The 16,108-nt window shown below is 29.3% G+C and overlaps 1 protein-coding gene across 4 annotated transcripts in view; it reads left to right on the plus strand.

The window, feature by feature from the left end:
- Positions 1-16,108, plus strand: part of LOC113522961 (gamma-aminobutyric acid type B receptor subunit 1) — a 212,579-nt gene that overhangs the window by 1,420 nt on the left and 195,051 nt on the right. For 3 of the 4 annotated variants that reach the window (XM_052897779.1, XM_052897777.1, XM_052897780.1), the window contains exon 2: positions 11,816-11,845. The exons of the other annotated variant lie outside the window; for it this stretch is intronic. The gene's annotated coding sequence lies outside the window, so the exon portion shown is untranslated. The remainder of the gene's footprint in view (positions 1-11,815; positions 11,846-16,108) is intronic. 4 annotated transcript variants of the gene reach the window in all.

A 16,108-nucleotide genomic window follows, 5' to 3' on the forward strand; every position in this document is an offset into this window, starting at 1 on the left:
AACATTTTGGAAGAAACCTTTCGGAAGATCTCCATCTGGCAACCAATGTCTGATCTAAATAATGTCGATGTTAAATCTTCTTATGCTGTAAATTTAGAACCATGTAAGCATTTTTTATAAGATGATAATGGAATGGTTACTCAGTCTGTGCTATCAGTATACACAGGCGGGGCGTCAGTAATCGATGATAGTTTATGAAGTCAAGACAGTCGGCCTAGCGGGACGAATTCATCACGATAATTTCTAGCGGGAACCACGTGGAGGTCGACTTGGGTATGTTGCTAGTAATGGATCCCTTAATCCCCATTACTAACAACTCCTTGAAGTTTGACGGTAGAAACACAAGTTGTACTGTACCTTCATATTTAAACTACTTTTGTATATTATATGAGTAGCCTCAACAACAAGTTCAAATTGAAATTATTAGTATCCTTCAAAGAAGCTATTTTACCAGCGAAACTGAATATTTCCGTCAAAGAAACAGGTTCAAAAAAGGATAAGAAAATTTGTAGGCTCAAATATTGATACAGCATATACAGCTTAAGAATTAGTATGGGCAACTCAATTTTTTTATCATTTTAGGATTTTAGACAAATTTAAAAAAAATATCTTCTATATAAGTTCTAGGGCAATAAAAGATTTTTAGGTTTACATGCCGCTTACGATATCGATTTGATCCTATTTAGTTATAGTTATAACACGGAGTTCTAAAATATTTGCACTCTGCGTTTATAAGAACAATAGATCGTATTATAACCCGCTTATCCGTATGTGTCGTACTTTTAATGAATTTTCTGCTAAATGTCCTCAAATTGATATTTTCAACTCACGTCTAAACACCTTCAAAAGCATTTTACAATCAGTCATCAAGTCTCTTTGACATGTCCATATCTTTATGTATTTTAATTATTTGCATGTACTTCACTGTTTTTTACCAATTTCATGTGCTTTCTTTATATAATTTTATAATTTAACATTCTTTGCCGACTGCTTTAACCATGCTGTGTGTACACCTGTTTGGGTCTCAATCTAGTTTAATCTATTATCTTTATATAATGTCTATAATGTTATTGATTGTAACCTGTTGTGTATACCTTTAATAAATAAATAAAATAAATAAATAAAAGTTTTTAGGTACAATTATAATTATATAATTTCATATGATTTCTTTATATAATTTTATAATTTAACATTCTTTGCCGACTGCTTTAACCATGCTGTGTGTACACCTGTTTGGGTCTCAATCTAATCTATTATCTTTATATAATGTCTATAATGTTATTGATTGTAACCTGTTGTGTATACCTTTAATAAATAAATAAAATAAATAAATAAAAGTTTTTAGGTACAATTATAATTATATTTTTGGTAAATAAACTCCTTTATTAATTTTCCTTTTATTATTAGTTGATCGTCTGAAGTAGGTTTTCAGTTATATTCTATTTGAAAAACATATACTTTCTTTTTTCTTCCTCTTTTGGTTACGGCTGTTTTGGGTTGCCATTAGCCGGTTTCATAGAACATATACTTAATACATATTTTTACTCCAGAGAAACAATAGTACAGCTAGCTATATGTACGAAAAAAAAACATGTAAAAATAAAGACTTTACAAGGAAGCACAAAAATGTAAATTGTGTCAAAATGGCTTTAAATTTTTAAAGGTCCTGTTGTATGCGGAATATGCATGACTGTGTAAGAAGTTTGGTCCCGCGGGATTGTGTATACCCTTCCTAGGTACGTGTTCTGTATACGACGTTGATTACATAGAAATAACTTGCGGTGTATATTATATAAAACAGAATAAAATATTTGTAAGTGTGAAAGGAGTTGAAGACAATGTAATTTAAACAAATTGTCGTATTAACTAGCTGTTTCCCATAGCTTTACGTAAAATCAGTTATCTCCCGGTACCGTGGGAATCCTTTGTTAGCGAATGTCTACATCTCAATCTGTCAAAATTCAGCTTCATAAATCAAAAAGTTTGAGATTTCGCGCTAAGTCTAGTGTTTCGGCCGAGCAAATTTATGTATTGCTTGACTTTATTTATCTTTCAAAAACAAAACTAATTTTCGTAAAATTTAAGATTATGTTCCGCAAAAAAGCGACTTCAATTGCGGCAATATCAGTTATTTTAATTTAAAAACTGAACTGAAGCGATTTAGATAAAATTTGTATAGGACCCAACTGAAAGTAAGTAAGGTACTCGTATTTTCTTTCTAATATAAAAATACTTTTCTGAATCGGTTTATAACTGGCGATATTATAAACTAACAAATATAGAACAAATACAATCGAATTGAAAAGCTTCTCTTTTTTTTTCAAGACTATTGAAAGAATTTTAATTGATGATCTTTAATATAATTTATTAGTTTCGTTAATAAAATGAATTTAGTTAATTTAAAATTTGTGCAGCAGCAAAGTAATACCATAAGAATAAGAACTGTAGGTTAATACTCCGAAAGGAATCCAAAAATGTTTAATAATATATTTACCCTATAAGGTACCTACTTAGCCTAATTCTTTTATACCTAAGTTGCTGTCTAATGTAAACATATACGAAAATTACAATTTGATTATTATTATGTAAGTTAAAAAGAAGATATCAAGGGGAATAACTTGTCAAGATTAATCATTTACTGAAATAAATAGGTAACTATTAAAATCCAATTTTCGCTTTATCTAACTACGGTTAATTAGACCGTTGATCCCGTCTGTTATCAAGATAGAAATGTCTTATAAAATAGCATGTTCCGGTGGTTTTTGCTTAAGTGCATTTACATATAAAGCCATCATACATGTAAATGTCAGGAATATAAGTAATTATATTCCTGAGGTTATGAGGCACTTCGATAAAATAACGCCACCCCATTACGTGGAAGTGTTTGCATATTAATTATGGAATAGGAACTATATAATAATCTATACTTTATGAAGTATCTAGTGTTATTAATATCCAAAATTATATTGTGACAATATAAAGTCCAATTTCTTATGCTTTGGTTTGCCATTGCTATATTTAATATTATATTATACAATGTAATATTATACAATCTATCAAGTAAATACAGTCAGAAATCAGATAATGTCTGGTTTCAAAATAAATGTTAAATATATATATTTTTTTACTACAATAATAAAATAGATATTAATATCAAGCACATATGAGATTTCAATCTTGTTTTATACAGTTAAATTTTCAAGAGAGAGATTTTTATTATCACAAAATGTAATATCAAATCTCGCCTTTGTTGATGATTTTTATATGTACCTGCTTATTAAATCTAATCTATTTATAATAATAAAGCTTTTAAACAACTCATACCTTAAACTGGTGAGTCTAGAAATATGAAACTGTTTATAAGAGACAATAATTTTTGAAATGTCGTCTTAAAGTAGAATTAGACGTAAAAAGAATTATTATTATATTAAAGCCCGAATCTCGTTGTTCTGAATTCTACAACTAGATATCCGTTATCTGGTTTCTAATAATACAGGATATTCTAGCCAGTAAAAACGATGTACTCGTAGGTATCTACAATAATTTCCACGAATGCAGTTCAGCGTCAATAGATTGGTGGTAGATTGTATGTTATTGAAAAGGTAGGGATAAGTTCAGATACTTGATCTTATAAGCGTTAAATATAAGCTTTATTATTTATGCGATATAGACATTTTATAAATAGAAGATATTTTTTTTAAACATATCTGTTAAATAAAGGGATTTCGTTGGAATTTTAGTTTTCATCACCTACTTTATCACACGCTAAGATTGCTGGTTCAGGGCTCCCGAAAGGTACATTGTCGAATCCTATTTTTTATAATTTATTTGTAAACGTATAGAAAATTGGCCCTGAATTTTCTGTGAGTGTCGTAAGAGACGACTAGGGGAGAGTGAGGGATGGGCAGCAGCGTTCGTCTTAAAACATCCCTTTAAATATAAGTGCGGTTGCCAATCTGCCTGCCAAACGGGGCAACTACTGTCAAAATCCCCCAAGGGGAGGCTTATGTTTAGTAGTGGACGGTTAAAGGCTGATATGGTGATGATGATATATAGAAAATAAAATATAAAATTGCCCCTAGACTAACCTCAAATAAACCGATAGTTTTGTGTATATTTACACTAATTTCCAAAAATATAGAGCAGGCCGGTGTGTTTGATCTTCTGCGCAAAATTACACTGCACTGAGTGCGTGGGTGCGTGCATACATGCGTACGTACGTGTGTGCGCTTGTGTTTTAGTAATGTGATGTTGTAATGCAGCGAAAGAATTAAAAAATATTGCAGTGAAACTAATCAATATCATATACTGATACTGAGCGTGAACAAACATCGTGACAAGCGATTTGATATACTGATTTTTAAATTGTTGCTTTGCTCCGTGATATTTACGTTTTGGTTTACCAAAACGTAAATATCACGGATCAAACGGCATTGTACAAATGTATATCTACTTTCATAAAATACCTAGTATACAACTGTTTATTACTAAGATTTGATATACTTTACTGTATGGTTATCTGTTTACCTGTATTTGAACATATTACCAATATAGCTACTAATAACTGATAATTTCTCCCTATGAGGCGATGAAATGGTTGCGGTTTGTTTATTGCCCTTCATTTCATTCGGTAACTCGCATTAAAAACCCAATACCAATTGGGAAAATGGATATTTCTTAAGGCCGTTTTCTGTAATTTCGTAGACATTGTTCTATTCTTATCTTTTTTATCTCTTTTTAGTGCAATAAAGATTTTATCAAAATATGTATTTAGGGCTCATAAAAGAGAGAACCTATTTTAGTGTATTAATCTGTATTTTATCAATAAAATACGGGTTAATACAGGCAATATAATTCTGTGAGGTATATTCAAATTTTTTAGGCTTTTTCGTTTTTTCATGTAAGTTGTTGTTTCTTTATTTAGGACTATTTTTTTTTATTTTGCCCTCTTTTTAAATTATTATTTTTTTACATTCAATCATTTTTATAAAATTTTGTTGCCGTTCTTATTTATATGAAAGAAAACGAATACGACTATTTCGCTAGAGATTGTATTTCTTTTACTGATATGGCCAATAATATTCACACAGATATAACAAGAAGATATTTCGTTAAATGTCTACCAAAAATACCGCAGAATGCCAAATGTAGAATTTGGCCCGTGCTCATACGAGCTCACAACGGATTAGGCTTCACAACCGCACGACATTTTGTGTGTGCCTACTGGCAAATAACTTCGCCACCATAAACCAAACAGCTATTAAGTGTTTGCGACTTACTCCTTTCAAAATTAAAGTTGATATTTCATTAACTGAGTGCTCTTAGGCGATAATATTTTTATTTAATCATTTAAATACCTAGTTATTATTTGGAAATTGATTGATATTATTTTTCAGATTATGTTTTTTACAGAGAACAAAGTATATACTAGTAGATGTCTTCATTTTCGTATAATTCAAGGTATTATGATAGTAATATATAGGCTATTTGCTTTAACTCGAGGCTTTATCCATACAATTCAAGAAAAAGTATCGCATTCGTATATGGTGTACTTTTATATTAAATTTTATTCAATTTAATTTTATTTTATTACGTATAATTTTTTTATATGGTTTTGGAAACATTTATATAAAATAAATTCAAAAATTCATTCATTCAGAGCAGCATCTGTCAATTTAACACTTCACACTAAATACGTACAATGTTGACATTTAAGACGCGTTATTTATAAGATATATATTTGTGTAGTGGCAGCGTGAGGTGTTATAGGTTATTAAAGAAAAATTATTTTTACATTATTTATACTTATAAGCCGGAAATATTAGGAAACAAAATTAGAGAAAACGCAGAGCATAGTTGTTTCTGTATTATCTATCGACAAGAATACTTATTTAGGACTTCTAATTCCATGGTGTACATCATTGGGCAAATTTTTTATTTAATTAATAAAATTATCATCACCATAACAACATTAGTTACCCACTGCTTTCAGGCGCCATACGAGTATGTACTCGTATTCGTAATAAGCTCGCTTCTACACTGGATAAATATTAATGTATTTTTACCACATACTGTATTAATTGCAATTTTGTATTCAAATTGGTATTTTAACATTGATATTGTTTAGTATAGGTGATTCGCGTGCTTTTTCAAAGTATTTTGTACCTCGTTTAATTTTATGGAGTTTACATTTTAAGCTGCATAATTTTAATATGGAAATTCTCTATAGAATTGCACAGACGAGGACTAGATAAAGCAAGACGTGAAGTTCTTGACATAAAGCAGCAAAGGCAAATCACTCCTCGTACAGTTCGGATCTGTGCCTAGGGACAGCGCTGTTTGGTTGCAAGTTAACAGTATGGATTCAACATTACAAACTTTGTGACTATATACACTCCACACATATTTACTAAACACAAGAGAAAGTTTTCACAACATTTACACAAGTTAGTAGCTATTACCTTCCAGTGCTGCTTTGTGTCATAATAAACCGTCATCATCATCATTATCATCATATCAGCCGCTAACTGTTCACTGCTGAACATAGTCCTCCCAAATAAAGGGTAGTTTGCCAGTAGTTATCACATTTGGCAAACGGGTTGGCAACCGCAGTTAGGCTTTTGGTGACATTTTAAGAAAGACGCTGTTACCCACGCTTCGACCATTAAATTCTCTTAGTCGCCTCTTACGATACCCACGGAAAAGAAAAATGTGGAACAGTATCGCATCGTAATAAATAATCACGATATATCTAATTATTCTTTTAAAAAATTAAGTCAAATTTTATTATGACAACCTGGATACTCATACGAACCTTACTTACCTACTCATTTCATTTGATCCCATATTAACGTTGTCACAATTATGTCTGTACTACATATAAATAACTAGTTTTGTTAATTGTTAAATTGATTTAGATTTTGTACACGAGACCGGGAAATGTTGATTAATCAAAATAATTTGTAGTTTACATCCCTGTATACCTTTCTTGACGAGCTATTAAAACGCCAGAAGATAACAAACAAACAAAAGAACACAGAAACAAAAACTTTCATAGAATATTAGTAAGGATAATAATAAAGTTATATGGCGCTACTTCATTGTGCAACTGTGAATTTTTAATATCAAGTCGTACACATTTTTCATTGAAAAATTCCAACGTTAATATTTTTACTGCAGTTATAGTGCTATTGTACGGACAATGGTGGTTGGTTTGTCGTGTCCATGATATTTATTATTGTGATATCATCTAAAAATATCCTTTGACATGTCAATTGATAAACATCTATAATGGAAGTGGGTTTCAGTTAATACTAACTAGGTTGTGAGATTTTTATGATCTTTTTTTTACATAACTTTTGTTTTTACACAAATGGAAAATAATTTGACAGCTGACCTGGTAGAAAATTGCCTATTTGTTGTATGACTTAATAAAAAAAAATCAGAAAATTAGTTAACTATTTTTTTTTATATAGGTACAATATAAACAAAAAAATTGGGGAGAAAGGGATTGTTAGTAATGGGGTCAAATAGCCCCATTACTAGCAATATACCCTGTCAGGTCGATCTCCACGTAGTTCCCCCTGGAAACCATCGTGGCTAATTCTAGTTGAATTTATCAGGATGGGCTAACTGACCTGCTTTCATCCTCATTAGTCATCTATCACTGGTGCCCCACCATTGTATGCCGATAGCGCAGACGGGGTTACCATACCATTATCACCCATTAATATATATATATATATATATATATATATATATATATATATATATATATATATATATATATATATATATATATATATATATATATGATGAAACTGAGGATTTGTTATTAGTAGTATGTTAGGTTATGACTGCCATTTTAAAAAAATCCATTCCATACATTCACAAATTACACAGTCAAATCTTTCAGATAAATCAGATAAATGGATTTTGTGTCATTGTGCCATATCATGGAGATTTACCTATTTAGGGAGCAGAGTTTTCTCATGAAATAAATTATTATTATTATTATTATTATTATTATATATTTATATAATTATATGGACATGATGTTTATATATTATATCATGATATTAATATCAAGCGACCCGCCCCGACTTCGCACGGATGCAATATAAACACAATGTGGTGTCAATGTGGAGTTATTAATAATATATCTATTGTATCCATCTAAACAGCTTCCCAAATTCCACATAATTTGTATTAATTATTTAAACATTAAAATGTTTATAAAAAGCTCTCTGTATAATATAGAATATCAAAATTAACATTTTGTAATCCTAATAAAGAGGAACGATTTCATCATAGATTATTTTTTTTATATTTCAGCATTTTCTTCATCGAAAAACTCTCAGCAAATTTGATTTCTTCCGACATCTTGAATAATTATACTCATATTTCAACAAATTACCACTAAACAATATTAATTGGTTAATTGATTTGAATTATTTTGATTAATTTCGCTACCATTAGTTTTACTAAAAAATTGACTTCTGTTATTATTACCAGATGTTTTATAACCTTTTATATCAATCTCCAAGCGCCATTTCGTCCACGCATATTTACGACACCTGTTTAAAAAATGGAATTACAATTTTAAAGATAATTTTAAAATTAATTTGTATTCGTTATAGGATAGAATACATTAGAAAACATTACTTACAAAACAATTTCACGTTTATGTTGTCTTATTATTATGTAATGGTTTACTATGCGTGCCTGTAACTTTTAATATCGATTAATATGAGGGAGACCTTATTTCTAAGATACAGGTTATGTTTAATTTGGCCTTCAGATTTCCCACAAGTTACAATACTTTTTGTAATTTTATTAAATATTCCGTAATTTGTAGAGATAAAATAAACTTTATTGTCATATTATAAATATTGTTCTAATATCTAAATATATATGGTAAATATAACAATTTAATTATACGAAAATGTTCATATATTATTGCCTGTGACTGTACAAATGAACGTTGTTACAAGATACGTATCATACTAAATCATTTGTATCGACCTATTGTTCCGCTATTCGATAACTTTTGTATTGAAAATAAATTACTTTATCTAGGACAATTTGTATTGTCAAGTAATAGAAAGTAGTTAACATAATATTGAATGTAATTTTGTAGGTAAGTATTGTGTTAACAAATCAATGTTCTATTAATGGACCCATTTTATTACACTTGAACAGGTTTATTTATGAATTCTAAGGTCCACAGAGACATGGCTTCCCAACAAAATATGTCGTGTTTCTAGTGATTGATTAATTAATCATCATACTTATTCGTTTATAAATAGCTTAACCAATAACCTATTTTATTACACAATAATATGAGCTATTCTTACACATGTGACTATTTGCTTTTGAAATGGCAAAGTATAATTTAAGAGAGATTATCGTAAAGAAAGTGCTTCTTTCGATTGCATCTTACTTAAAGAAAATATATACTATTAAAAAATTATTAAAACTAGGAGTATATTCAAAGATTTTAATCATTTATATTAATCATATTTTTTAAATAATTGTCACTTACTTTGTGCTCCGGATACGTAAAGCCGTCGTTTGGTGAACCGTACTAATACCGTCTAAAATCCTGTACTGAAAGAGCTCCAATCGATACGTAATCTAATTACAGATATAAAAAAAAGTGATAAGGTAATTCCAGAAAGATCAATTTTTTTTCAACCCTGTAAATTTTTACGTGCATATGAAGTAAATAAATATTAAATTTCTTCATATAATGAAATAGGTTACATTTAAAGAATATAATAAAAATATCTAAAAAGGGCTGGCTGCACAGTGCGGTGGCGGTGGCGGCGGCGACCGAGCGGTCGACCCAGAGTATCATAAGGGGTTTATTCTTGGAGACAATCAATACGGTCGTCTGCATATTTAAATCATTCGAGGTGAATGGCTTTTAACCTGTATTAGAATGACTTTTGCGTGTATAGATATATTTCTATAATTAGCTACTAGAATACTAAAACCTTAAATAACAATAAAATATTCGGAGAAATTATGACTTTTATTACGGTCATATCAATCCTCCAACCATAATGTTAAATATTCCCAAATTTAATAGCTCTATAAATCTTTCATTTCAATCTGATTCTGTTTATATGTATCCTACCTACTATATGAATATACCTACTTATGTGATTTGTTTGTTTGGATGTTTAAATATTTATTACTTACGCTTAAACTGTTTTTAAATTGTATTTAATTTCATGCAGTAGTTTTAGCTTTATGCCAAAATAAATATACAGTTAGCACAAAATTAAAAAAAAATTGTATCTTACATCTATTGGTCGTGTCAAGTCCGTTCATGTTTTTTTAAATATTTCCCAAGTGTAAATTTCGTATACAATTTTATTATATTAATATGATAAATATGATTTAGTGCAGCAATCTTTGAAAATAATTATATATTCCGTGTAACAATAAGCGGTTAATGTAGTTTATGGACGCCTGGGGCATCATGTGTACGTTGTCTATTATAAATTGTATTTGTGAATATTGTTTGTATCTATTCAATCAGTATATAAGTAGTACATAAGTATATAAATTATAGGTGTGCATATTTGTAATTTACTGGAGTTAAAAAATGAAGGTACTTGTCACAGAATATACTTTGAAATGACAATAAGATACTCATTGTATTTTATTCGAATTTTGCTTATTTAGAAATGTTAGCATAACATTCTTACTGAAATTTTCCCATTCCAAACAAATGGTACTTTCTTCAATTAATTATTATTAAGTCTAATGAGTAAATATCTTAAATGCAACTTTAGATTTTTCAAGATTATAAAAGTTTTTATTTAGTCTCACACACCTAATATAGTAATTATCGTTCTTATGTAACATTTTTCACCATCCCATCATATCATTCTTTATTCCAGTATGTAGAAAACATTCAAGTTTTTCTGCCAGAGGGAAACTTATAGTAGACGTCTACATAGATATAGGTAGACATATATCTCCGTACACTTGTATTTCTATCACCAAGCAACAGTAGTTGCATGGCTATATTTGCACCAATCTTAAGAATATTGCAAAATGCAAAAAACTTGCACAGTTTGTTTATTATTCGAACTTAAATACTAATATTTTTGTAATTGTTTTATTATAACTTAGTACCTATTTTATTTTAATTTATTATGTAAGTTAATATTCTACCCATTATTACTACATTTTTGTAAATATTTTGGATTTGTGTTTTATATAGTACAGGTTTAAATATTTACAAACCGGTTATAGCATAGTTTCAAAGCAGCGAGAAATGACAGATTTGCTCATCACGCACGTCTATAAGCGTAAATAATTTGAATTCACCCCGGAGCCCTAAGGGATTACAATCCTGAATAACATAGTACCTACATCATAAAATTTACCCAAATACAAATCTAGTTTTAGTGTTGTGGCATATTAGATATACTTGTTTTAGTCTTATTATCCCATTAATATTATAAATTGGCTATATCTCGCAGCTTTGCCTATGTTAAATAGCCTATAAACTTGCTCAAGAAATAAGCATTCAAATGCAAAAAGATCTTTTCAAATCTAACTGGTAGTTAAACAGGTTAGCGCGTTCAAGTAAACTCTTTTGCTTTTTATATTATAGCTATATATTATATATGTTGATGATTCTGATGTTTTATACTTATATGTTCTTACTCAATCACGGCCAAACAGTTTAATAAATTTTAATGGTAAAATTTGGTGTATAGATTTTTTTATATTACTTACTTAAAATGGTAAACAAGCTGAAGACTCGCCTGATGAACTACTTGAATTGTTGCAGGTTGCAAGGGACAACGTCAAAACCAAATAGGTAATATACAAATTCATAAAATTTTAGCAATAAAATGTACAAGTATATAACTTATAGGTTTTTCAAATACAAACAAAATTTGAAACCAATTTATAAGTAGATAAAATACTGTTATAGATAGTTATAAATTTATAAATTTAAGTTTTATTTTAACTTTCTTTTCATGTACTGTGCTATTGTAAATATCTTTCCCATCACTATATGAACGAATATTTGGTAATACGAGGTGTTAAGCGAGCTTCTAGGAATATCTACTCAGCTTCTTATGAATAAATATGTATTAGCCTTCCTCGAGTAAATAAACAAAATAACCGTCTATATGGGGTTGGCAAAGGGACAGTGTAATAATTATTTGCAGTATTGTTATTAAAATTGAATATTAATTTTAATAACATTTATATTACGTTTGAATAAATAACTATTCAAAAAAAAATGTTTGAATGCGATTCGAAAAAAGATAAACAATTTAAATGTATTTTTTATGAGTGCAATACATTCCACAGTTTCACTCTCATATTAGATCTAAATTATATATATATATATATATATATATATATATATATATATATATATATATATATATATATATATATATATATATATATATATATATATATATATATATATATATATATATATATATATATATATTAGCGATTTGTGAAAGAAAATTTATAGTTATTATCACCACTATATACTAGTATTTTTTTATGAAATTAGATGACTGTTTGTAGAGGAAAGTTAATGTCATACTTAAACCAAAAAATAATCTTTCATACAAAGTTAACAGGATTATTACGAGGGGTTAAAATAATTTATTGTCAAAATTTTCATTGATAAACATAAATAGAAAAAAAAAAAGAAATATTCTTCAAAATACAAATTACTAATTGCCGTGTTAGCTGAAAAAATACAGCTTAATCATATAATGTAGATATACTTGCTATGCACAGATATTACAATACTATACTAATTTTGGTAAATAGTCAAGACGTTCATATTCCGTAGATTACCCAAGACATTTATTTGGGTACTTACTTTATTTTAGTAGCTGTATAACTACGACATAACTGCCCTACGACCAACTCAGTTTAGGTCACGTTACACGCGTGTTGTTCTCCTTTCCAGTCACGTTGAGGCTGAAAAATGTTAAGGCTCTATCTTATTGCTTAGCGTATAACAAATCTTAGTACCCGTATACTGTAGATATCTAGTGTAAGAGCGACTAGAAGTATAAAGTGCTCTTAGAAAATACCAATATATATCAGAGGTTATTTTATTGAAACTTGAGAGCAAATGTGACGAAACGGCAATCCATCACATCCTTGGCACGTATTTTTATTTATGGTAAGGTGGTTATAAATCAATATTACGCCTTGATTCTACGAACTAGTTGGTGGTCTTAAGAGACCTCTACTATATTTTCAGTTTCATATATTAACTATGTTAACAAGTACGTGTTAAGCATAGCACAAAACAACAAAAACTAATCGAACATTCGACCTCAATAAGAAAGTTACAATAACTTCCGTCAAAGATAGAAACCATTATTCACCTACTGCTAAGTAGACGGCGATAACTTTATAGATAATAACTTTGATTGCAATAATCTTAAGGGCCATATTACAGTATCAATGAATCTTTTTTTAAAGGATAATATTGAATGGTAACGCCTCCTGCGCTATCGAGGTACACTCTGCGGACACTATTAATATACAGAATAAAAAAGCATAATTTTAAGGAAGCTTTATCAGAGCGAATGGGAACATGTTTAGCAAAACAAAGCACAGCTCAAAAATTTTTTGAGGCTCCATACTAATTTGACAGCTGTACTCGCTATGATAATATGAAACACACGAAATTTTTTATAGTTTTTGATACGTTTTTTTTTTAGGAAAAGCGATCAGATTCGCTGGTAGAGTACTCTTTTCGAAAAATGCTAATTTCGATTTTACCCTATATAAGTATATTAATTACATGGTAATTTGGATAAGTTACTATAGGAAAAACCTATACCGTGTTAACGATAACGAAAGCGACCGTGGGATACAATCGAAACAATCCTATGGCAAAAAAATACATATTACTCATTATATTTCCTTCAGCAGTTCTAGTAACTGATATAATACAGTCCATAAACTGCTAGAATTTATGCCACTCTAACGTTATCGTCGATAAGTACCGAGCTACGTATCGCCTCGAGCTACAATGAAAATTAATTTTAGACTTAGAGATAATTACTTACTCTTTTCGTTATAATCAAATACAAATAAAAGTTAAATTGGGTGTTGTAATCCTACTTGATTCCATAAATTTAATTCGGAATATATTAAAATATAAACATGCTAAGGCATATCTTAGTATATTTCATATCTCCTATCCTATTGGTTATTAATAACTATAGATGGATCATCATCGTCATATCAACCTTTAACTGTCCACTGCTGAACATTAGCCTTCCTCTTGGAGGGTTTTGCCAGTAGTTGCTACGTTTAGCTGGCGGATTGGCAACCACAGTTAGGCTTTAGAGATATTTTAAGAGGACTGCGCCCATCCCATGCCCTCCCTTGGTCGCCTCTAACGACATCCACGAGAAAGGAAGGGGTGGCCTATGCTATGTCGGGACCACACGACAATTTTTTTATAGACAAATTATAGATAGCTATTTTGTGCAAAAGTACACGTAGGCGTTACGTTATAACAGATTGATCATAGATGAGAATAAAAACAGGTCAGTTATTAGCCCATCACGACCAACTCATCAAGAATTGGTTTCCAGGGAAAAGGGGGGTGAGGAGCTCAACTTGGTTGGGTATGTAATCCCTCCACCTCCTCCCCATAAACAGATGGATAGATATAGAAATCTAGTAATAATATTTATAATAATAAAATAACTTCCCTAAAAGACAACTAGATTATTTAAATTATAGACTCGTAACTATATAGGTATAACGACAGGTGTCGTTATTTAAATTATTGGATTACATAGAAATTGTATTCTATTCATAGTATGTATTTATAACTAATTAGCTTACCTGAATAAACGTGTGCAAAGTCAAAACTTTTTTTTCCTTAAAATCCCTAATTGGATTATTTTCCTATTAAGTTCATAACATTTAAAATTAGACAATTATAGATGATTGATCCTAGTTAGTAGGAAGCAATATTTGAAGAAACTGTAACAAGCAATAAATTTGTACTTCTTTTGCTTCTCAAATAATTAACACTAAAATGCACTATCAGAAATACAATAATGTCTACTAATGGGGCATTTTATTTCTTTATTTACCACAACACGTAGAACGTATTCTAAGCGTATATGTATTATACAACTTCGCTTCAAATGACTTGTGTAAAACTATAAATATATGCTATACATGTATATTAGTCACTAGTAATAATAAATACGTATTAAATTTAAAAATAGTAACTTTCTTTTTACAGAAATAATATAACACGGAATATCTAAAGATAAATCATGTGTTATCCACAAGAGACGGAAGGGATATACCTAGGTGCTTAATATAAATAAGGTAATAAATTACCCTGTTCGCGAATTCACGTATACATATATACAGATTATAAAAAGATTTTTCTAATTCTATTTTTAAGTATGTAGCGTACTAAATATAATCATTAAATATTTGTTAGTTAGTTATAGTTTTGGCAACTTTAACCAGGTATAGTTATACTAAAACTGTTAATTTGACGTAACTCTAACATTGTTTTATTTAGAATTATCAGATTAGGAGGAATATTATGTATCTAGGTAATATTCAATTTAGGTAAAATGAATTGAGTACGTATATAAAATGTATTTATAGACGATAATCTTAGAGGACATATTATTATATACTACTACTCATATGAATTTGTCCTTTTTGGGGTCAAGATGATTGGATGATGGTTCTGGGGTGCAATCGGAAGCACTAAGCAACTAACAAGTATTTTTAAATTATTGGAATATGTACTTGAAAATTTTGAGTTTTGGACTGAGATTCGATCTAGAGATTTCTGGAAAGCATTATTTACTTAAACTATCACCGCTTTGTATAAAATAGAATAAAATCTTATTAAAATTCAATAAAATCAAGTTATCTTCTATACTAAATACTAGCAGATACAACGTATTACGTTGTAGTATTAGAGATATGTGTGATAAATAGTGATCTTATACAATCTAGTGAATCGAAACATAATGAAATATTATATTATATACAAAAATTGTATTATTTTATATTGTGCAACTTAGAACAGCTAAAA

This window comes from Galleria mellonella, unplaced genomic scaffold, assembly GCF_026898425.1.
Source record: "Galleria mellonella isolate WM207_F2 unplaced genomic scaffold, CSIRO_AGI_GalMel_v1 utg38, whole genome shotgun sequence".
In the NCBI taxonomy this organism is placed as follows: domain Eukaryota; kingdom Metazoa; phylum Arthropoda; class Insecta; order Lepidoptera; family Pyralidae; genus Galleria; species Galleria mellonella.